Source organism: Silene latifolia, chromosome 5, assembly GCF_048544455.1.
Source record: "Silene latifolia isolate original U9 population chromosome 5, ASM4854445v1, whole genome shotgun sequence".
Classification (NCBI taxonomy): Eukaryota; Viridiplantae; Streptophyta; class Magnoliopsida; order Caryophyllales; family Caryophyllaceae; genus Silene; species Silene latifolia.
This window is the reverse complement of record NC_133530.1, coordinates 30425899-30449324: the sequence shown is the minus strand read 5'-3', so window position 1 is coordinate 30449324 and position 23426 is coordinate 30425899. Positions and strand designations below refer to the sequence as shown.

The window sequence follows — 23426 nt, the reverse complement described above, 5'->3', positions numbered from 1 at the left end:
CCCAATAAATTGGCGGGAAGGGAATTTTTATGTATGTAGAAGGTCTATAGTGGCGGTTTAAGTAAGAACCGATGTGATAACATAAGCTTTTTATGTCGGTTCCAAATAGAAAACGCCATCATAAGGCAATTGCGGCGGTTTTATTAACAACCGATGTTATAAATGACGCGAAAAGTTAATACAAAGTGACAACTTTTTAGGCTAAAAAACCGCCATTATATGTTTTTGCATCGGTTTTTAATTAAAACCGACTTTAATAGGAAAAAAACACCAAATAAAAACCCATTACAATTCCCTCACAATTAAAACTCACGGTTGCCGTTTCTTCGTCTTCTTCGATTCCACACCGCCAAAACCCAAAAACCCTTTACAATTCAACTCCGGCAATCACCACCATCAGGCATCCCCCCACCTGCCCACCACTGCATCCGGTCTTGTTGGGTTCCTTATGGTTGATGATGACATGCCCATTTTATTTGTGCTATCTTAGTTTAGCTTTTCAGGTTTATTGATGTAATCAAGCATGGATTAAGAAGTGTTGAAGTTGTTAATCATCCCATTGTATTAAGTCAAGTGTCATCTAATGAACAAGTGAGAAAGTAGAGTATCTTAGAGTAATAGAAACAGTCCAGACGACTGTTGCTTTCATTAGTAAACAGCTGCTTGGATTGTTGCCACAATTCGTAAAACTTGAAGTCCTTTTTATCTTTCTAAAAAGCTTTCTCGTGACTCTTATTTTTCAAAGATAAAACTTCAGATTTTTATTAGGAGATGGTCTTCAATAAAGAGTGGTTTGAATTATTATTAATTTCAAAATATTTCCTCTTTATGCAAATTCAACCCTTTGGTCTTTTAGAAAACAAAAAATGCTTTTTGCCATATTTGTGTTAACTTGTCATCATGTGACTTGTCTCACATCCTTTGTTTTCTGAATTTGCATGAGCTTTTAAGGTTATATTTCAAACACTCTTTCTCTATTCTTGCCTTTGCAAAAGAGCCCTCTTTGGTGCAAGTTTTGGGTGGTTGCAAATGTCCTTCACATGTGTGGTCTTTGACCCTTCAAAACCCTAGCAACCCCTTCACTCACCTCCTCTATATAAGACGTGCCATCCTCCTCATAAAACCTAAGACTTCTTTCTGAATTTATTTTCAAGTTTGCAAATTTGTTTTTCAAAGCTTTAAACCGTGTGTCATTTGCAAAACCTTTAAAGAGTCTTCAAGTTGTTACAGTCGTGGCTACTGTTACTTTAATATACTAAACTCTCTTGCATAAGAATTGTTGATCTTGTAAAAGTTGTCCATCTCTATTCTTTGCTAAGAATATGTTAGTGGAAACTTGATCCTATAACATTCTAAGTGTGTTAGTAGAGTTTAGGACGGAGTAGTCTTTAACTCTTGGCAACCGGAGTAGGTTGCGAGTTAGCTTGTCATAAGAACGGAGTAGTTCTTGTACTAGCTTTACAACCGGAGTAGGTTGGTGTCTTTTATTGTAATGGTCTTTTAGTTGTCGGAGTAGATCACTAAAAGAAAGCAATAAAAAGGTAGATTGGACGTAGGCACTTGAGTATTTGCCGAACCAATTCAAAAATCTTGTGTTTAATTGTTTTACTTTATTTCCGCTGCATTTACTTTGTTTGTTTGTCTTGCTTTGCTTAACCTTAGAAGTAACAGTTCATCATACTGTCACATTTGGTCTGCAGTCGTATTCCACAAACTGAGACAAATAGCTACAGTCAGAACAATTGTTACTTTCATACTTCAGCAAACATTCATCGTGATACTTGTTCAATCTTTCAATATTATTCAAAGTATCTTCTCATCTCTTTTGTTCTCGTAACTCACTTTAATTCAATAAAGTTGGAGTTATAAATTTTTAAATATTACCTAATTCACTCCCTCCCCCTCTTAGGTATTTGAATCCATAAACTCAACAATTGGTATCAGAGCCTCGTGCTCTTGATCGAGGCTAATCGCCTTAGAGTTTGATTCGTGGGTAATGGATTCCGAGAAACACTCCAAGATCCCGGTCTTTACCGGTTCGAATTTTGGATGGTGGAAACTCAAAATGGAACATTACATCAAAAGTATCGATTATCAATGTTGGAACATCATCCAAAATGGACCTCTTGCCATTGAGGAAACCGATATTCTAAACGGTTTCACCAAGACAAAAGAGGAAAGAAATTACAATGAGAACGACTTCAAACTTGCCGAAAAGAATTCCAAAGCAATGTCGATTCTTCAACGTTGTGTTGGTGAGGGGGAAGTTAGTCGTATTTACGGATGTCCTACGGCAAAATCTATTTGGGATTCCCTTGTAATTTCCTATGAAGGGACGTCCCAAGTAAGAAAACACCGTATTGACCTTCTCATGCAACAATATGAGATGTTTAGAATGTCAAAAGACGAGTCCTTAAATAGTTTCTCTTCACGTTTTTCTTGTATTATTAATGAGCTTAAAAGTCTAGGAAGGAATTTCGAGTCCGAGGACATCATTCGAAAAATCCTTCGTAGTCTAACCCGTAAATGACAACCTAAAGTCACCGCCATAGAGGAAGCTAAAGACTTGTCAACCCTATCTCTTCATGAACTAATGGGATCACTAATGGCTCACGAGTTTAACCTCGATAAGCATTCTAGTGAGTCATCAAAGGGAAAGAGTCTCGCCCTCACATACTCTCCAAGTGATGGAGAAGATGAGGAGGAAGACGAGTTTGCTATGTTCACAAGGAATCTAGCCGGGTTGGTCAATGGACAAGGAAACAAAAGGTTCACTAATAATTACTCGAAAAAACGCTTTCCTAAGAAACGACCTAACTCCACCGTGGGATGCTTTAAATGTGGTGATAAAACTCACCAAATTAAAGAATGTCCCAAGTGGGAAGAAATCAAATCAAAGGAAAGAAGAGAAAAGGTTAAAAAGGATTATAAACATAGAGTCATGAGTGCTATTTGGGGAATGTCCGACTCCGAGGAAGATGAGGAACTCATCGAGGAGGAACTTGAGGCTAAAATGTGTCTTGCAAATCATGGTAAAGAAAAAGTCTCAAAAACCTCAAAACTTGAACACTTAAGATGCCTCATGGCTAACCCCGACGATTCCGACTCCGATTCCGACAACGAGGTAAATCATCTAAAGGCCAAGGCTAGAACTTACTCCAAAGAGAAAGTATGTAAGCTTCTTGATCAACTTTTTGATAAATGTCGGTCTCAAAATGATAAGCTTGATGTAATGCAAAATGAGATTGAGGAAATTGCTCAAGAGAACTTTAATCTGAAAAATGAACTAAAAGCAACAGACTGCGTCACTGTCACTTCTGAGGCTTATAACGAAGTTAAAAGAGTCAATAAGTTAAACAAACATTTGACTAAAGAACTAGAGCGTCTTAGGTTGACACCCACGGACGTGTCTGACCTTGAAAATGTCAACACTACCTTGGTGATGCAAGTTTCCTCACTAACCAAGGAACGTTATGATCTTTTGAAGGACAAAGATGCTCTTGAAAATGAGATCTATGACCTTGTAGTTGAAGTTGTAGACTTAAGAGAAACAGTGTCTAAGACTGTTGCTTCCAACAAAGATTTATACAAGTCTAAAGAAAAGAGTGAATAGTTGGAAAATGAAAACGAGTGTCTTAAAAGTGAGGTCGTTTGTCTCAAGAATAAAATAGGAGGTCTCCATGATAGGCTTACCTTCTTTCAAAAAGGAATGCCCGAATGTAGCACTTCTAGGTCTTCTCTTCACCATAGATCCGATGAAGTCGTTGATCTAAACAAAAGACTTGACGAGATGACATCTAAATATGAAGAGTCCAAAGAAAGAATCATATATCTCGTGTCTAAACTCAACAACCACACCCATGACTTCATTGTTGAGAAAAGATTGCCCATAGAAATTGTTAACAATGATGAACTCAAGAGAGAAAAAGAAAAGAATTTGCATCTCCTCTCTCGTGTCAATGACTTGACCAATGAACTTGTTAATGCTAAGAACATCACCAAAAATTGGGAAGGAAGTCAAACCGTGTTAAACTTCCTCACGAATCAAGCCGATAAATGTGATAAAGCTGCTGGTTTGGGGTTCAAATGGAACAGTCAGACTGACTGTTGCATCCAGAAGCCTAAAACCAATTTTAGAGGAAGGAAATACGTGGGTCTTCCCGAATACATCATTTGCAATTATTGTGGTGACAATTGTAACACCCCGTATTTTATTAAGTTGGATAAAATTCTTTTAATTGCTATTTTGAATTTAATTACATCATTTAACGATTTATATATATATGCTTAGCTAATTAATTAATTTCATCATAATTCGATACGTTAATTTTAATAATCATTAATAAGTTTATTGAAAGTTAGTTCAAGTTTATTGAAGTTAGTTCGAGTTTGTTTATTTAATAATTTCCGTTTCTTTACGAGTCCTTATGAAAGTTGTTTTAAGTGAACCCGAGATGGATTTTGGGAACAAAACCGTCCAATTAGCTATTTTGAGCTTATTTCACTAAAATAGCAATTTTTATTAATATCCGTTAATTTTGTAAAAATCGCTAATAATTCCGATTCAAGCTGATATCGTATTATTTCCGTTAACTAGCTGAGTTTATTTTATTTTCACTCATTAAATTTATTTATTATTGATTCCGTTTTATTACTGAAACTTTTACTAAAACCGATTTTATTAACTCGAGACGGTTTTAAAAACGAGTGAAATTACTTAACGATGAAGAAACGTACGTATAATATATAGCAGGCAAGCAAGCTCGTCACTCATTCTTTTATTCTTATTATTATTACACCCGTCCCTACCCCATTCTTTTCCCTTTCCTTTCGTGTTTCACCAGCAACAACGAAACAATAGCAACAATCAACAGAACCCCAAATCACCATTTTTCCGTCGACATTCAACCTCAGATCCCGGCCCATTTCTCGACCAAATTCCGTAATTTTTGTACCATTCTCTTCCCCTTTCCTTCCTCCTCCTTTTAAGGTAAGAAAGTCTCCTTTTTGTAGTGGTTTTGTCTTTCGCCGTCTTATAAAAGTGTCGTCTTTTAGCTTCTTTATTCCGTTTTCTTGCCCTTTTATGAAGGATTCGAAGACCCGGGGTGAGGCTCGTGCCTTGTGGACCATTTATTCGAAGAATAAGGGGCGTTTAAGGTAACACGATTCTACCGATCCTATTATTAATACTATTGTTCGGGGTTATATGAAATCTGTGCTAACTATTTTTCGTATTCAAAATTAAGTGGTGATATCTGTACTAGTATCTGATGGTAATTGTTGTCGTATTATATGAATTAATTATAATAGTAATAATAATTTTTGTCAAACTTTGTGAGATGGGATTTGAATGGATTATTGGAGATGGGTTGAGAATTGGTATGTTGAGCTTTGAGATTGTTAGTGGCAGTGGATGAATGATAATCTAAGCTTTGGATTAATGGCGTAGTAACGTAAATATTTCGCTGATTGAAATATTGGTTTATTGGATTAAAGACACACGATTATGTACCACGAGATTAGTAGCAATTACTTAGGAATTTTGATAGTTGTTATAGTATAATTTTGTGAGTACTACTAATTTATGTCTCTAGTCTTAATTTTATTAGCTTGTGAGATGGGTTTATAATTAATGTCTTAGATGGTCCGAGAGTTTGGTATGTCTGATGAAGGATGCTTATGTTAATTATAGTCAGTTGTGAAGTTGGTGGTCTAAGAGTAGTATGAATTTATATATTAAAGTGCACATTGTTGTCAGGGACTTAGCAAATTAAACGATTGAAAGTGTTAAGAGGCCTTTGCGAAGTTACTAATCTTGAAAATTTGAGTAGTATAATTGGGATTAATGTTAGAATATTGTGGTATTGTATTATTATTGTCGTATCCTTTGTTCTTGGCTAGTGGGTGAGTAGCTTGGAGTTATACTCTAAATGTTGAGCAATTCCTTTAATGGAATATTTGACAATATCGATATTGAAATTGAGATGGAAATCTGGTTACTATGGAGTATTATATTATAGGACGGAGTAATGAGAGAGATGGGGTAGAGAGTTGAGATTGAATTAATTTTTGGGACGAGAGTGACTTTTATAAGGTTGGCCTAGCAGCGGCCTGGCCGTGGCTCTCGTAGCCTGGCCGTAACTTTGTTGTAGCCTAGCAAAGGCCGGTGGCAAAGGATTGCCTAGCCGTGGCTTTGGGCGTGGCCTTTGGCCGTGGCCTAGGCGATGGCTTTGGCCGTGGCTTTGGCTAAGTCGCGAGTTTGGGCCGTATCTATAAATTGTTTTGACGCTAGTTTGGTTTATTTAAAATATAATTAAATTAATTTCCATCTCATATTTTATATAACGATAATTCGTTAATATCGTCCTTTCACATAATTATTTTAGGTGACTCATATGTAGTTGAAGATGAAGAGTAATTTTGGGTTTTGGAAGCTTTCTCAAGTTTATTGCTTGTCTCTTTGCTAGCTTAAGGTAACTATTCCGAGTTACTCGACGAATTAATGTCACATTAGTAGTTGATATTGTGTTTGTTGTTTGATAAGTGTTTAGGTGATTGTTAATGTTTTACTTTCGTTTTTCACATGATAAAAATTGGAAATAGCATGAGAATAATATTGCGATAAATTTTGTAATTTGGGCCAAAGTAGGCCAAGACTCTGAGCTGGGCCAGATTGACCGAACGAGTTTGGTCAAGCTAGGTTTAAACTAGTCAGCCTCGATTTGACCGATGACCCGTCGCGGGACTCGGGTCGAGGGTTTGTCTTTGAGGTGAGATTGGATGTTTTATGTTATGCCTTGATATTTGTAATTATCATTTCACATGTTGGTTGTTGGATGCTTTGGATGCTTTATACTTGAGTCTTCTTGCCTTGTTGCCATTTTAGCTTGTTCTCATGAATTATGAGATTAACGGTTAGCTGGAATTTGGATTATTATTGATATTGAGGATATTGTTGGATTGTCTCTTTGAATAGACATTTATATAGCCTTTCACATGATAGAATGTTAGCATTTATGTTGGTAAGTTGGACTCTTTGCCCTCTTATGGTTAAGTGGGTGTCTTACTTGTCTTGTGTGGTGTGGGCTAAAGTATTCAAGCTAGGACTAGCTGGGACTAGGTCCTAGGTGAGTATTTCGGCCTTCATCATAGATAGGTCTTTATAGTCTTTGACGAGTATATGTTCACTGCTTAATAGCCTTTGTGTTCCTCACTTGGTGGGATTATATCCAAGTTGGGGCATGACCTCGTTACTTATTTTGAGAGTAAGTGGTCAGCTTAAGTACTAGCCAACCCTTTGGTGGACTCCTTAGGGTACTCACTTTGTTTTAGAAAAATTGTGGGTCTTGGGTGCGGTGGTGTGTATCCGCATGTCTAGGTCTGCGCAGATTTTAGGCTAGGGTTGTGTTGTGTCTTGGTCATGTTTTGATAGAACCTCTGAGCCAGGATACCGGTTCGATTACCTTCCCTACCTCGTGGTATAGACTCGAGTTACAAAGTGACTATTGACCGTACTAAGAACTTATGCCTGTCTTTGATATATTGCCCTTTCTTGTTTGATGATTCTATGAATCATAGAAGGTGAGATGCAAGCCGGCTATGGTTGATAGAGTTTGGATTCCTGGATGTTATGTGATTCACATGATAGTGTAGTATGAGTCGGTCTAGTATTCACATGCTAGGACTATGTGTTGTTATATTGTTGTTCACATGATAAGCACGATTGTCTAGCATCTATATGCTAAGGCTATGTGTTATTCATATTCATATTCTTATGTTTGCATGTTATATTAATTATGACATTTCGTGGCTGGGAGAACTCGGAGTTACTCCCCACTTTGTCTTCGTGGCTTTCGTATTTGTATAAAATGCGAATGACAGGTAGGTGATGCATATATGGGGTACATGGACGAGCTAGCGAGCAAAGTAACCTTGGGACCTAGACTAGTTTTATTTCATTGTGACCCTTAAACCCTTTTTATGTCACATACATTTTAGGGACATATGTCTCCCTCTTTTACTTTGGTTTGTATCACTATATTTTCTTGTCTTTAGCTTTGTTATGTAAATTAGTTTGTTAGCATTTGCAGGTTTTGGCACCCTCCTTTTGGAAATGTTTGTGAATGGTTTAGAAAAGTTTTAAAAATTACAGGTTTTTACCCAATTGAACCTATTACAAACATATCCTGTCAGTTTTTCTGTAGAATTACGTGTTTTCTTTTCCGCAATAATTGAGGGTGTCACAACAATGGTCATGTTTTCAATGGATGTACAAAACGGTTTGATGACATTGACAAGAACACCAAAACATTAAAAGAAATGAGCATTAAGAAAGACACCACAAGTTATGTTGATCACAAAAAGGGACCCAAATTTATTTGGGTTCCTAAACTCAAAAACTAATCTTGTGTAGGGCTTGGTGAGAGGCGGCCGCAATTGATACTTGGATAGTGGATGCTCTCGTCACATGACGGGTGATAGAAGCCAATTCCTCTCACTTAAAGCATATGATGGTGGCACGGTAAGGTTTGGTGACAACAAGAAAGGTGAAGTAATTGGCATTGGAAAAGTTGGTAAGTCATCCTTACTTTGTGTCGACAATGTGCGGCTTGTCAAAGGTTTGAAACATAATCTCCTTAGCATCTCTCAACTTTGTGATAAGAGTAACTTTGTAGAATTTAGTGCTAATGTGTGTCGAATATTTGATGCCACTACTAATGAACTAATACTCGAAGGAAGACGTGTCAAAGATGTTTACTTAACTAATTTGAACTCTCTATCCGGTCACACCATGTCTTGCATGAGTGTAATGAACAATGATCCTTGGTTATGGCATAAAAGGTTTGCTCATGTTAGTACAAAAACTCTTAATACCCTTAAAAGACTTGACTTAGTTGAAGGCATTCCTAATATAAAGTTTGATTTTGATAAAGTATGTGATGAATGTGCTAGAGGTAAACATGTTAGAAGTTCCTTTAAATCCAAAAGAATTATGAGTACATCTCAACCTTTGCAACTTTTACATATCGACTTGTGTGGACCAATGAGAACTAGAAGTAGAGGTGGTAGTCGTTATGTGTGTGTCATTGTTGATGATTACTCTAGGTTCGTTTGGGCACTCTTCCTAAGCTCTAAGGATGAGACATTTGATGAGTTTCTAATTTGGTTAAGAAAGATTCAAAATAAACTTGGTTTAAAACTTGTTTCAATGAGAACCGATCACGGAACCGAATTCGAAAACTCATCATTTGGTGCTTATTGTGATGACAATGGTGTAGAACATAACTTCTCGGCTCCCAGAACCCCACAACAAAATGGTGTGGTTGAAAGGATGAATAGAACCCTTGAAGGAATGGCTAGAACAATGTAATTATCTAGTAAGTTGCCTAAGAACTTTTGGGCCGAAGCGGTAAATACCGCTTGCTACATTCATAATCGTGTCATGATAAGGAGTATATTGAATAAAACTCCTTATGAATCGCTACGTGGAAGAAAACCCAACATTTCATATTTTAGATGTTTTGGAAGCAAATGTTTTGTTCATAACAATGGTAAAAACAATTTGGGTAAGTTCGATCCACGTAGTGATGAAGGAGTATTTATTGGGTACTCCGATCATAGCAAGGCCTATAAAGTTTACAATAAACGAACCTTGTTAATTGAAGAAAGCATCCATGTCATTTTTGATGAATCTAGTGTACTTGGACAGGTACAAAACATGGATGATGATGATGAGGATGAGGATGATGAGTTTGAGATTGGTCTTGTTCGAAAGGACTTCGTGTTCACGGATGAAGAAGCTCCCAAAGATCTGAATTGCAACGGACACGAGACTGTCACCTTCAAAGGAGATCAGCAACTCGGGGGGGGAACACGTAGCACCTCTGCTCGATCCTTCTCTGGAAGCAACAGACCAACAACGATTGTTGCCTCCACCTCAATCAAGTAACTCAAACACGGTGAAGATGAAGATCCTTCCAGGCCAAAAAAACAGATCATTGTGGATCGATCTTTGTTGAGGGGGAACAAGAAACCATTGTTCCAAAGAAGTGGAAACATCAAAGCTCTCATCCACTCACTAATCTCACAAGTGATCTCAACTCGGGAATTCGAACAAGATCATCCCTCAACAATCTCGCTCATCTCAATGAGTATTGTGCCCACAATGCCTTCCTTTCTCAAATTGAACCTTCAAATGTAACAGTCGCCTTGACTGATGCAGACTGGTTGCTTGCAATGCAAGAATAGCTCAATCAATTCAAAAGAAACGAGGTATGGCACTTAGTCCCTAGACCGCCTAATCGTACCGTCATTGGTACTAGGTGGGTCTTTCGCAACAAGCTTGATGACTCGGGAGAAATTGTAAGGAACAAGGCTAGACTAGTGGTGCAAGGTTATAACCAACAAGAGGGTATTGAGTACGATGAAACCTATGCACCGGTAGCTAGACTTGAGGCCATACGATTGCTTATAGCTTTTGCGGCTCACAAAGGCATTAAACTCTTCCAAATGGATGTCAAAACCGCTTTCTTAAATGGATATTTGGAAGAAGATGTCTTTGTAGAGCAACCACCGGGTTTTGAGAACAATGACTTGCCTAACCATGTTTTCAAATTAGACAAAGCTCTTTATGGTTTAAAACAAGCACCAAGATGTTGGTATGATAGATTGTCTAAATTTCTTATTGAAAATGGTTTTAAAAGAGGCTCCGTTGACAAAACATTGTTCTTGAAGCAACGATCCAGTGGAATTGGTTGTACAAGTATATGTTGATGACATTATATTTGGTGCAACAAATGAACTCCTTTACTTATACTTTTCGGAACTAATGAAATCGGAGTTTGAAATGAGCATGATGGGGGAGCTAGGATTCTTCCTTGGGCTCCAAATTAAGCAATCAAAGGATGGAATCATGATCCATCAACAAAAGTATATTAAGGAAATGCTTAAGAAATTTGGGATGACTAATGGTAAGCCTCATGATACACCTATGGTAGCTGGGTCCAAATTGGACAAGGATGAACTCGGTAAGAATGTTAGTGATAAGGTGTATAGAGGTATGATAGGCTCACTTCTTTACTTGACCGCAAGTCGTCCCGACATTCTCTTTAGTGTTTGTTTATGTGCTAGGTTCCAAGCAAATCCGAAAGAATCACATTTCAAAGCCGTTAAACGAATTCTTCGGTATTTGATTGGAACACAAAATCTTTACCTATGGTACCCTTTACATTGTCCTTTTGATCTTATAGGCTTTTCGGATGCGGACTATGCGGGGTGCACGGTGGATAGAAAGAGTACCTCCGGAATTGCAACGTTCTTGGGTCCTTGCTTGACTTCTTGGGGCTCAAAGAAACAAAACACGGTAGCTCTTTCTACGGCCGAAAGTGAGTATGTTAGTGCGGCACATTGTTGTTCTCAACTTCTTTGGGTAAAACAACAACTCTTGGATTTTGGTATTATTTTTGACTCCATTCCCTTAATGTGTGATAATACGAGTGCAATAAATATTTCCAAAAATCCTATTCAACACTCTAAAACCAAACATATTGATATTCGTCACCACTTTATTCGTGATCATGTTGAAAAAGGACATATTAAACTTATCTTTTGCAAAACCGAAAATCAAATTGCCGATATTTTCACTAAGCCACTTGCAAGAGAACATTTTGAGAAATTTAGATTAGAAATTGGGTTAATCAATTGCTTGTGATTTTTAGTGTGAGTTTTACAAATTTCCTTAATTGATTAAATTAAAATTGGATATATGTTATTAAGTGTTCTAAGTGCATTGACATCATGTTTAGACCAAAAATTGACACCGTATTTGTGAGCCGGTAATCACTCAACCTCATATCTAAATTTACGTTTATTATATGCTACCTTGCGTTTTTATTTCGAGTGATTAAATATGTTTAGTTGGGCCAACCACCTCACTTACCACATTTATTGGGCCATTTACTCATCTATACCCGTCCAACCTTCTAACCCAACGTCCACTTACCTCTTCATCTCCCAAATCCACTAACTCCCTCATATCTAACCTACCCTTAACCCACCATGGTAAAAACCTCTTTCAATACTACCATACCCGTGAAACCAACAAAAATTACCTCACCACCTGTCACATCAAACCCACCGACATCAACAACTCAAACAATGACTTCACCCAAAATCTCCTACGCCTTTCCTCCACAGACCTCAAACCCGATTCCTTCATCTAACCCAGATCCACCAAACCCACAACCATCACCGACCCTCACTGATCCTCCATCATCCGACGACATCCCCATCTCCACTATGGTAGGACGGCGCACACGAGGAGGTCGGAAGAAAAGCTCTGCTGTTCCAAGCTCTTCATCTGAACCGGTATTGGTAAATGTTGAAGATGTTGAAGAGACCGAGTTTGATCTAAATGAGAATCCAACCAAGTCCGCCGAGTCTGACCCGACTCGGCGAAGAAAAACAACAAAAAAAAAAGACAAAGCTTCCTCATCCCAATTACCCCCAATTTCTGAAAATGTCGAACAAAGCAACATCGAAAACCCTCTTGTTAATTCCCCTGATGAAACACCCACACCCAGTGAACCACCTCTGAAAAAAATCAAAACAATTAAAGAAGAAACTTGTGTACCTTTCTCCCTCAGATCCGGTTTTCTAACCTCTAAATGGGATTTGGCTATTGTTTGGGATCACCTTGAAAGTATAGACCTCTCTACCTCCATCTACAAAAATTGTGAGAGGCTAATGCATCCCAAGGCAATCCATTCTCCTCGGGTTTACAACCAAACCTGGTTTGAGCCGCCTGCTTTTCATTCAGTCCGTGACATGATCTTAGCTCAAGGTTGGGAAAAGTTACTGGAAATGCGTGAACCGGTCTTTGTGAGTGAAGTGATTCAATTCTTTGCAACTGTCCGAATTGATAAGTCGGGTGAATCTCTTACGGCTAAAGTGAACGGTAAGCCTCTGAAACTGTCTCAATCTGATTTTGCTACCGCCCTTGATATTCCAGTCGGAGGTTATGACAAACTTCCCTCCGAAACTTGGGTCGCTTTACCTTATGCCTCACCCCTTAATGTCGCCCAAGTAGTGTGTCCCAAAACTGTCTCTCCTGGTCCAGTGAGCAACACCCAAATACCCCCTCCTCTTCGAATCATTTTTAACATGTTGTGTCGATCAATTATCCCTCGGGTGATCGGGGAAAGCTTACCATAGCCCAACAATACCTTATTTATCACATTGCAACTCATAAGAAGGTGAACTTAGTTGGGTTAATGTTCAAGCGTTTTCATCTTATTTCGACCAAACTTCGTAGACCCTCTTCTAGTGTGCTACACTTACCCTATGGAATATGGTTGTCGGTTGTGCTTAAGGCACATGGGGTTTTAGTGAGTACTAGCTTGGGGTCATTGGACATGTGTGATGTTATGAGTGATGGTCAAATGGGAAAAATGCTCATCAAAGTTGAAAATGATGAATTAATCTCGGTGAAAATTAAGAAGGATCCGGAGGTTGGGTCGTCTAGTCAAGTAAATACGGGTAGTATGCGGGAAGTTCTTAATGCCGTGGCTGAGTTGAGTGCTTGGCTTAAGGAAGATGCTCGTCAAAAGGATTTGGCAATCTCGGCCCTTGCTTCTACAGTGGACCTCATCCGTGGTGAGGTGGATATCATTTCCACCCTCGTGTCAACAAAGGAAATTGGTGATGATGCTAATGTGGATGATGATCCTTTGGGTAGTGGCTCGGATGGTGAACAAGCTTCCTCCCCTTAGCCTATCCCTTTCTTCTCGGCCCTCTTATCCTTGCCCGTGCCCTCTTTCATTTTGTCCCACCTTGTTTGTGCCCTTCTAAGACATTATTTTCTTTGCTTGTTATTTTGACATTTGGTGGTGTATGTTAAACTTTATTTAGCCATGGTGAACTTTGATTAACTTATGTTTAATCCTTGTTTATGTTGACTTTGTTACCTTGTCACGATTACATGTGTCTTTTTGTGTTTTCTTGTGAATTATCTGCACTCTAATTCTTTTGACATACCTATCCGTTTGATGATGTCAAGAGGGGGAAAAGGTAAACTCATGCTTTGAATCTCTTTGCTTATTGATTAACTAATGTCTTGCCTAACCTTCTTAGCTTGATTCTTGTTTTGGGGCAATGTAAAATTGTCATGGTAGTTTGATTCTAGCTTTTGCCTTAGGTAAGGTAATATTGTCCATTCTCTCATTTTGATCTTGCTTGCTTAAAATCTTGAATCAAGGTGCTACATTGCTTATACATTCGTTTGGGGCTTGTCATCATTAAAGGTATAATTTGTTGGGTTCCTTATGGTTGATGATGACATGCCCATTTGATTTGTGCTATCTTAGTTTACCTTTTCAGGTTTATTGATGTAATCAAGCATGGATTAAGAAGTGTTGAAGTTGTTAATCATCTCATTGTATTAAGTTAAGTGTCATCTAATGTACAAGTGAGAAAGTAGAGTATCTTAGAGTAATAGAAACAGTCCAGACGACTGTTGCTTTCATTAGTAAACAGCTGCTTGGATTGTTGCCACAATTCGTAAAACTTGAAGTCCTTTTTATCTTTCAAAAAAGCTTTCTCGTGACTCTTATTTTTCAAAGATAAAACTTCAGATTTTTATTAGGAGATGATCTTCAATAAAGAGTGGTTTGAATTATTATTAATTTCAAAATATTTCCTCTTTATGCAAATTCAACCCTTTGGTCTTTTAGAAAACAAAAAATGCTTTTTGCCATATTTGTGTTAACTTGTTATCATGTGACTTGTCTCACATCCTTTGTTTTCTGAATTTGCATGAGCTTTTAAGGTTATCTTTCAAACACTCTTTCTCTATTCTTGCCTTTGCAAAAGAGCCCTCTTTGGTGCAAGTTTTGGGTGGTTGCAAATGTCCTTCACATGTGTGGTCTTTGACCCTTCAAAACCCTAGCAACCCCTTCACTCACCTCCTCTATATAAGACGTGCCATCCTCCTCATAAAACCTAAGACTTCTTTCTGAATTTATTTTCAAGTTTGCAAATTTGTTTTTCAAAGCTTTAAACCGTGTGTCATTTGCAAAACCTTTAAAGAGTCTTCAAGTTGTTACAGTCGTGGCTACTGTTACGTTAATATACTAAACTCTCTTGCTTAAGAATTGTTGATCTTGTAAAAGTTGTCCATCTCTATTCTTTGCTAAGAATATGTTAGTGGAAACTTGATCCTATAACATTCTAAGTGTGTTAGTAGAGTTTAGGACGGAGTAGTCTTTAACTCTTGGCAACCGGAGTAGGTTGCGAGTTAGCTTGTCATAAGAACGGAGTAGTTCTTGTACTAGCTTTACATCCGAAGTAGGTTGGTGTCTTTTATTGTAAGGGTCTTTTAGTTGTCGGAGTAGATCACTAAAAGAAAGCAATAAAAAGGTATATTGGACGTAGGCACTTGAGTATTTGCCGAACCAATTCAAAAATCTTGTGTTCAATTGTTTTACTTTATTTCCGCTGCAATTTTACTTTGTTTGTTTGTCTTGCTTTGCTTAACCTTAGAAGTAACAGTTCATCATACTGTCACATTTGGTCTGCAGTCGTATTCCACAAACTGAGACAAATAGCTAAAGTCAGAACGATTGTTACTTTCATACTTCAGCAAACATTCATCGTGATACTTGTTCAATCTTTCAATCTTTCAACATTTCATATTTTAGATGTTTTGGAAGCAAATGTTTTGTTCATAACAATGGTAAAAACAATTTGGGTAAGTTCGATCCACGTAGTGATGAAGGAGTATTTATTGGGTACTCCGATCATAACAAGGCCTATAAAGTTTACAATAAACGAACCTTGTTAATTGAAGAAAGCATCCATGTCATTTTTGATGAATCTAGTGTACTTGGACAGGTACAAAACATGGATGATGATGATGAGGATGAGGATGATGAGTTTGAGATTGGTCTTGTTCGAAAGGACTTCGTGTTCATGGATGAAGAAGCTCCCAGCACTGAATTGCAACAGACACAGAGACTGTCACCTTCAAAGGAGATCATCAACTCAGGGGGAACACGTAGCACCTCTGCTACTGATCCTTCTCTGGAAGAAACAGACCCAACGACTGTTGCCTCCACCTCCAGAACTGAAGTAACTCAAAACAGTGAAGATGAAGATCCTTCCAGGCCAAAAGAAACAGTCACTGTGGATCGATCTTTGTTGAGGGGGAACAAGAAACCATTGTTCCAAAGAAGTGGAAACATCAAAGCTTTCATCCACTCACTAATCTCATAAGTGATCTCAACTCGGGAATTCGAACAAGATCATCCCTCAACAATCTCGCTCATCTCAATGAGTATTGTGCCCACAATGCCTTCCTTTCTCAAATTGAACCTTCAAATGTAACAGTCGCCTTGACTGATGCAGACTGGTTGCTTGCAATGCAAGAAGAGCTCAATCAATTCAAAAGAAACGAGGTATGGCACTTAGTCCCTAGACCGCCTAATCGTACCGTCATTGGTACTAGGTGGGTCTTTCGCAACAAGCTTGATGACTCGGGAGAAATTGTAAGGAACAAGGCTAGACTAATGGTGCAAGGTTATAACCAACAAGAGGGTATTGATTACGATGAAACCTATGCACCGGTAGCTAGACTTGAGGCCATACGATTGCTTATAGCTTTTCATGCTCACAAAGGCATTAAACTCTTCCAAATGGATGTCAAAACCGCTTTCTTAAATGGATATTTGGAAGAAGATGTCTTTGTAGAGCAACCATAGGTTTTGAGAACAATGACTTGCCTAACCATGTTTTCAAATTAGACAAAGCTCTTTATGGTTTAAAACAAGCACCAAGATGTTGGTATGATAGATTGTCTAAATTTCTTATTGAAAATGGTTTTAAAAGAGGCTCCGTTGACAAAACATTGTTCTTGAAGCAACAGTCCAGTGAACTGTTGGTTGTACAAGTATATGTTGATGACATTATATTTGGTGCAACAAATGAACTCCTTTACTTATACTTTTCGGAACTAATGAAATCGGAGTTTGAAATGAGCATGATGGGGGAGCTAGGATTCTTCCTTGGGCTCCAAATTAAGCAATCAAAGGATGGAATCATGATCCATCAACAAAAGTATATTAAGGAAATGCTTAAGAAATTTGGGATGACTAATGGTAAGCCTCATGATACACCTATGGTAGCTGGGTCCAAATTGGACAAGGATGAACTCGGTAAGAATGTTAGTGATAAGGTGTATAGAGGTATGATAGGCTCACTTCTTTACTTGACCGCAAGTCGTCCCGACATTCTCTTTAGTGTTTGTTTATGTGCTAGGTTCCAAGCAAATCCGAAAGAATCACATTTCAAAGCCGTTAAACGAATTCTTCGGTATTTGATTGGAACACAAAATCTTTACCTATGGTACCCTTTACATTGTCCTTTTGATCTTATAGGCTTTTCGGATGCAGACTATGCGGGGTGCACGGTGGATAGAAAGAGTACCTCCGGAATTGCAACGTTCTTGGGTCCTTGCTTGACTTCTTGGGGCTCAAAGAAACAAAACACGGTAGCTCTTTCTACGGCCGAAAGTGAGTATGTTAGTGCGGCACATTGTTGTTCTCAACTTCTTTGGGTAAAACAACAACTCTTGGATTTTGGTATTATTTTTGACTCCATTCCCTTAATGTGTGATAATACGAGTGCAATAAATATTTCCAAAAATCCTATTCAACACTCTAAAACCAAACATATTGATATTCGTCACCACTTTATTCGTGATCATGTTGAAAAAGGACATATTAAACTTATCTTTTGCAAAACCGAAAATCAAATTGCCGATATTTTCACTAAGCCACTTGCAAGAGAACATTTTGAGAAATTTAGATTAGAAATTGGGTTAATCAATTGCTTGTGATTTTTAGTGTGAGTTTTACAAATTTCCTTAATTGATTAAATTAAAATTGGATATATGTTATTAAGTGTTCTAAGTGCATTGACATCATGTTTAGACCAAAAATTGACACCGTATTTGTGAGCCGGTAATCACTCAACCTCATATCTAAATTTACGTTTATTATATGCTACCTTGCGTTTTTATTTCGAGTGATTAAATATGTTTAGTTGGGCCAACCACCTCACTTACCACATTTATTGGGCCATTTACTCATCTATACCCGTCCAACCTTCTAACCCAACGTCCACTTACCTCTTCATCTCCCAAATCCACTAACTCCCTCATATCTAACCTACCCTTAACCCACCATGGTAAAAACCTCTTTCAATACTACCATACCCGTGAAACCAACAAAAATTACCTCACCACCTGTCACATCAAACCCACCGACATCAACAACTCAAACAATGACTTCACCCAAAATCTCCTACGCCTTTCCTCCACAGACCTCAAACCCGATTCCTTCATCTAACCCAGATCCACCAAACCCACAACCATCACCGACCCTCACTGATCCTCCATCATCCGACGACATCCCCATCTCCACTATGGTAGGACGGCGCACACAAGGAGGTCGGAAGAAAAGCTCTGCTGTTCCAAGCTCTTCATCTGAACCGGTATTGGTAAATGTTGAAGATGTTGAAGAGACCGAGTTTGATCTAAATGAGAATCCAACCAAGTCCGCCGAGTCTGACCCGACTCCGGCGAAGAAAAACAACAAAAGAAAAGACAAAGCTTCCTCATCCCAATTACCCCCAATTTCTGAAAATGTCGAACAAAGCAACATCGAAAACCCTCTTGTTAATTCCCCTGATGAAACACCCACACCCAGTGAACCACCTCTGAAAAAAATCAAAACAATTAAAGAAGAAACTTGTGTACCTTTCTCCCTCAGATCCGGTTTTCCTAACCTCTAAATGGGATTTGGCTATTGTTTGGGATCACCTTGAAAGTATAGACCTCTCTACCTCCATCTACAAAAATTGTGAGAGGCTAATGCATCCCAAGGCAATCCATTCTCCTCGGGTTTACAACCAAACCTGGTTTGAGCCGCCTGCTTTTCATTCAGTCCGTGACATGATCTTAGCTCAAGGTTGGGAAAAGTTACTGGAAATGCGTGAACCGGTCTTTGTGAGTGAAGTGATTCAATTCTTTGCAACTGTCCGAATTGATAAGTCGGGTGAATCTCTTACGGCTAAAGTGAACGGTAAGCCTCTGAAACTGTCTCAATCTGATTTTGCTACCGCCCTTGATATTCCAGTCGGAGGTTATGACAAACTTCCCTCCGAAACTTGGGTCGCTTTACCTTATGCCTCACCCCTTAATGTCGCCCAAGTAGTGTGTCCCAAAACTGTCTCTCCTGGTCCAGTGAGCAACACCCAAATACCCCCTCCTCTTCGAATCATTTTTAACATGTTGTGTCGATCAATTATCCCTCGGGTGATCGGGGAAAGCTTACCATAGCCCAACAATACCTTATTTATCACATTGCAACTCATAAGAAGGTGAACTTAGTTGGGTTAATGTTCAAGCGTTTTCATCTTATTTCGACCAAACTTCGTAGACCCTCTTCTAGTGTGCTACACTTACCCTATGGAATATGGTTGTCGGTTGTGCTTAAGGCACATGGGGTTTTAGTGAGTACTAGCTTGGGGTCATTGGACATGTGTGATGTTATGAGTGATGGTCAAATGGGAAAAATGCTCATCAAAGTTGAAAATGATGAATTAATCTCGGTGAAAATTAAGAAGGATCCGGAGGTTGGGTCATCTAGTCAAGTAAATACGGGTAGTATGCGGGAAGTTCTTAATGCCGTGGCTGAGTTGAGTGCTTGGCTTAAGGAAGATGCTCGTCAAAAGGATTTGGCAATCTCGGCCCTTGCTTCTACAGTGGACCTCATCCGTGGTGAGGTGGATATCATTTCCACCCTCGTGTCAACAAAGGAAATTGGTGATGATGCTAATGTGGATGATGATCCTTTGGGTAGTGGCTCGGATGGTGAACAAGCTTCCTCCCCTTAGCCTATCCCTTTCTTCTCGGCCCTCTTATCCTTGCCCGTGCCCTCTTTCATTTTGTCCCACCTTGTTTGTGCCCTTCTAAGACATTATTTTCTTTGCTTGTTATTTTGACATTTGGTGGTGTATGTTAAACTTTATTTAGCCATGGTGAACTTTGATTAACTTATGTTTAATCCTTGTTTATGTTGACTTTGTTACCTTGTCACGATTACATGTGTCTTTTTGTGTTTTCTTGTGAATTATCTGCACTCTAATGCTTTTGACATACCTATCCGTTTGATGATGTCAAGAGGGGGAAAAGGTAAACTCATGCTTTGAATCTCTTTGCTTATTGATTAACTAATGTCTTGCCTAACCTTCTTAGCTTGATTCTTGTTTTGGGGCAATGTAAAATTGTCATGGTAGTTTGATTCTAGCTTTTGCCTTAGGTAAGGTAATATTGTCCATTCTCTCATTTGATCTTGCTTGCTTAAAATCTTGAATCAAGGTGCTACATTGCTTATACATTCGTTTGGGGCTTGTCATCATCAAAGGGGGAATTTGTTGGGTTCCTTATGGTTGATGATGACATGCCCATTTGATTTGTGCTATCTTAGTTTACCTTTTCAGGTTTATTGATGTAATCAAGCATGGATTAAGAAGTGTTGAAGTTGTTAATCATCTCATTGTATTAAGTTAAGTGTCATCTAATGTACAAGTGAGAAAGTAGAGTATCTTAGAGTAATAGAAACAGTCCAGACGACTGTTGCTTTCATTAGTAAACAGCTGCTTGGATTGTTGCCACAATTCGTAAAACTTGAAGTCCTTTTTATCTTTCAAAAAAGCTTTCTCGTGACTCTTATTTTTCAAAGATAAAACTTCAGATTTTTATTAGGAGATGATCTTCAATAAAGAGTGGTTTGAATTATTATTAATTTCAAAATATTTCCTCTTTATGCAAATTCAACCCTTTGGTCTTTTAGAAAACAAAAAATGCTTTTTGCCATATTTGTGTTAACTTGTTATCATGTGACTTGTCTCACATCCTTTGTTTTCTGAATTTGCATGAGCTTTTAAGGTTATCTTTCAAACACTCTTTCTCTATTCTTGCCTTTGCAAAAGAGCCCTCTTTGGTGCAAGTTTTGGATGGTTGCAAATGTCCTTCACATGTGTGGTCTTTGACCCTTCAAAACCCTAGCAACCCCTTCACTCACCTCCTCTATATAAGACGTGCCATCCTCCTCATAAAACCTAAGACTTCTTTCTGAATTTATTTTCAAGTTTGCAAATTTGTTTTTCAAAGCTTTAAACCGTGTGTCATTTGCAAAACCTTTAAAGAGTCTTCAAGTTGTTACAGTCGTGGCTACTGTTACTTTAATATACTAAACTCTCTTGCATAAGAATTGTTGATCTTGTAAAAGTTGTCCATCTCTATTCTTTGCTAAGAATATGTTAGTGGAAACTTGATCCTATAACATTCTAAGTGTGTTAGTAGAGTTTAGGACGGAGTAGTCTTTAACTCTTGGCAACCGGAGTAGGTTGCGAGTTAGCTTGTCATAAGAACGGAGTAGTTCTTGTACTAGCTTTACAACCGGAGTAGGTTGGTGTCTTTTATTGTAAGGGGCTTTTAGTTGTCGGAGTAGATCACTAAAAGAAAGCAATAAAAAGGTAGATTGGACGTAGGCACTTGAGTATTTGTCGAACCAATTCAAAAATCTTGTGTTCAATTGTTTTACTTTATTTCCGCTGCAATTTTACTTTGTTTGTTTGTCTTGCTTTGCTTAACCTTAGAAGTAACAGTTCATCATACTGTCACATTTGGTCTGCAGTCGTATTCCACAAACTGAGACAAATAGCTACAGTCAGAACGATTGTTACTTTCATACTTCAGCAAACATTCATCGTGATACTTGTTCAATCTTTCAATATTATTCAAAGTATCTTCTCATCTCTTTTGGTCTCGTAACTCACTTTAATTCAATAAAGTTGGAGTTATAAATTTTTAAATAGTACCTAATTCACCTACTCCCCCTCTTAGGTACTTGAATTCATAAACTCAACAGGTCTGCTAGTGGTTACTCTAAGGTATTATGAATTCCTATGTTATTTATTCTTCATCACTGGTTTTAAATGATACGGTTTCCCGTCATATATACATATTTTTGTTGATACCAAGTTTGAGTAACATAGATAAATCAAACGACAATTTCCGATCATACATATTGTTGTTGATCTAATAGCAATCGTGATACAATTATTTTATCTAATACAAAAAATTCCTGTAAATGACGAGGTAGAAGGGATTGGTAGTACTCAGCATTAACCCTAAGGATGACTTGTATTAAACGGAAATGAATATTCAACAAAGAAACACATCCATTTTTGTGAGCCATTTAGCCTACTTTGCAGTAACTGATGTAATACTAACTTGAATTTGAACTAAATTGTGTTATAATGAAGGTGACATGGGTAGAGCATATAGAAGTGGATGACCGCGAGGTCCATAACTTATACAGGGGACTTGTAAATTCGGGACTGGCCTTTGGAGCAAAACAATGGGTTTCAGATTTGATTACTCCGACGACGATGCCTATGAACTAATTGTCGACATTGGGGACCAATACTACAATTCCAAAGGTTGCTTCTTTTAATTTTAAGCTTTTCGATTTTATTTAGTTCTTAATTGCTTGATCGCTTTTTAAGGTTTTAATTATTTGCTATAATTTGTTGTTGGTGTACTTTAATCATGTCATCGATGCGTTTCAAGAAGAGATTTTGATGGTAGTTTTGATTTATCTCTTTGACTATCAGTTTTTTATGTTTAGGTTTATGATATTATTACTTTTGGTAGTGTAATGTGTTTTGTGTGAGCAATTATAGGTGGCTTCACTTTGAGATATAATATAATTCTAGGGTTTCACTCTCCATTTATCCATTGTCCGTCTCTTTCTCTCCTATTGTCGTTCTTTGCATTTTCTCTGTTTGAATTCACGATACCAAATCGATTGATTAAACTCGTTGCTTCAATTCTTATTAATTTCGGATAATTATAATTAAGGCCGATGTTGTAGGTAAGCATGTGTTCTAATACTTAATTACTGGCTTTCACAGAAGTGTTAGATGGAGGCATTGGTCAGATGATCACTAAGGTGATTCCCTTTCATCTTGTTATATTTTGTGATCGGTAGTTAAGCGAGTTGTCTAGCAGGAGTTGTCGCGGTTTTGAAAAGTTTGATTCTTTTTCCTCCCTCATGTTCAGCTTATCCTCAATAGCTTTGTTTTCTCGCATCCAGATATGGTAAACACACACACTTACAGCGGCCGGATGATTCTTTTTCAAAGTAGAACCCTGTACTTTCCAGTCCAGGTTAGACATCTATCCCGCTAAGTCATATGTGCAACCACTAATCCATGTAATTCATCAGTTTTGGACTATAGAGCATGTGAAAAAAAGATGATCAATATCTTCATCCTTCTCTTGACATAAACAACACGCATTT

General features: G+C 38.0%; 2 long non-coding RNA genes across 3 annotated transcripts; both read left to right on the top strand.

The window, feature by feature from the left end:
* Positions 1-315: 315 nt before the first annotated feature.
* On the top strand, positions 316-23249 carry LOC141656046 (uncharacterized). Of its 2 annotated transcripts, XR_012548304.1 has the most exons (5): positions 316-431; positions 21990-22011; positions 22387-22563; positions 23038-23075; positions 23220-23249. It is a non-coding gene; the product is annotated as an uncharacterized LOC141656046 (long non-coding RNA). The 2 variants fall into 2 exon arrangements; XR_012548303.1 differs by lacking the exons at positions 23038-23075; positions 23220-23249 and having other exon boundaries at positions 22387-22690.
* On the top strand, positions 4848-8039 carry LOC141656045 (uncharacterized). Its single transcript, XR_012548302.1, has 3 exons — positions 4848-4990; positions 5090-5157; positions 7882-8039. It is a non-coding gene; the product is annotated as an uncharacterized LOC141656045 (long non-coding RNA).
* Positions 23250-23426: the final 177 nt, after the last annotated feature.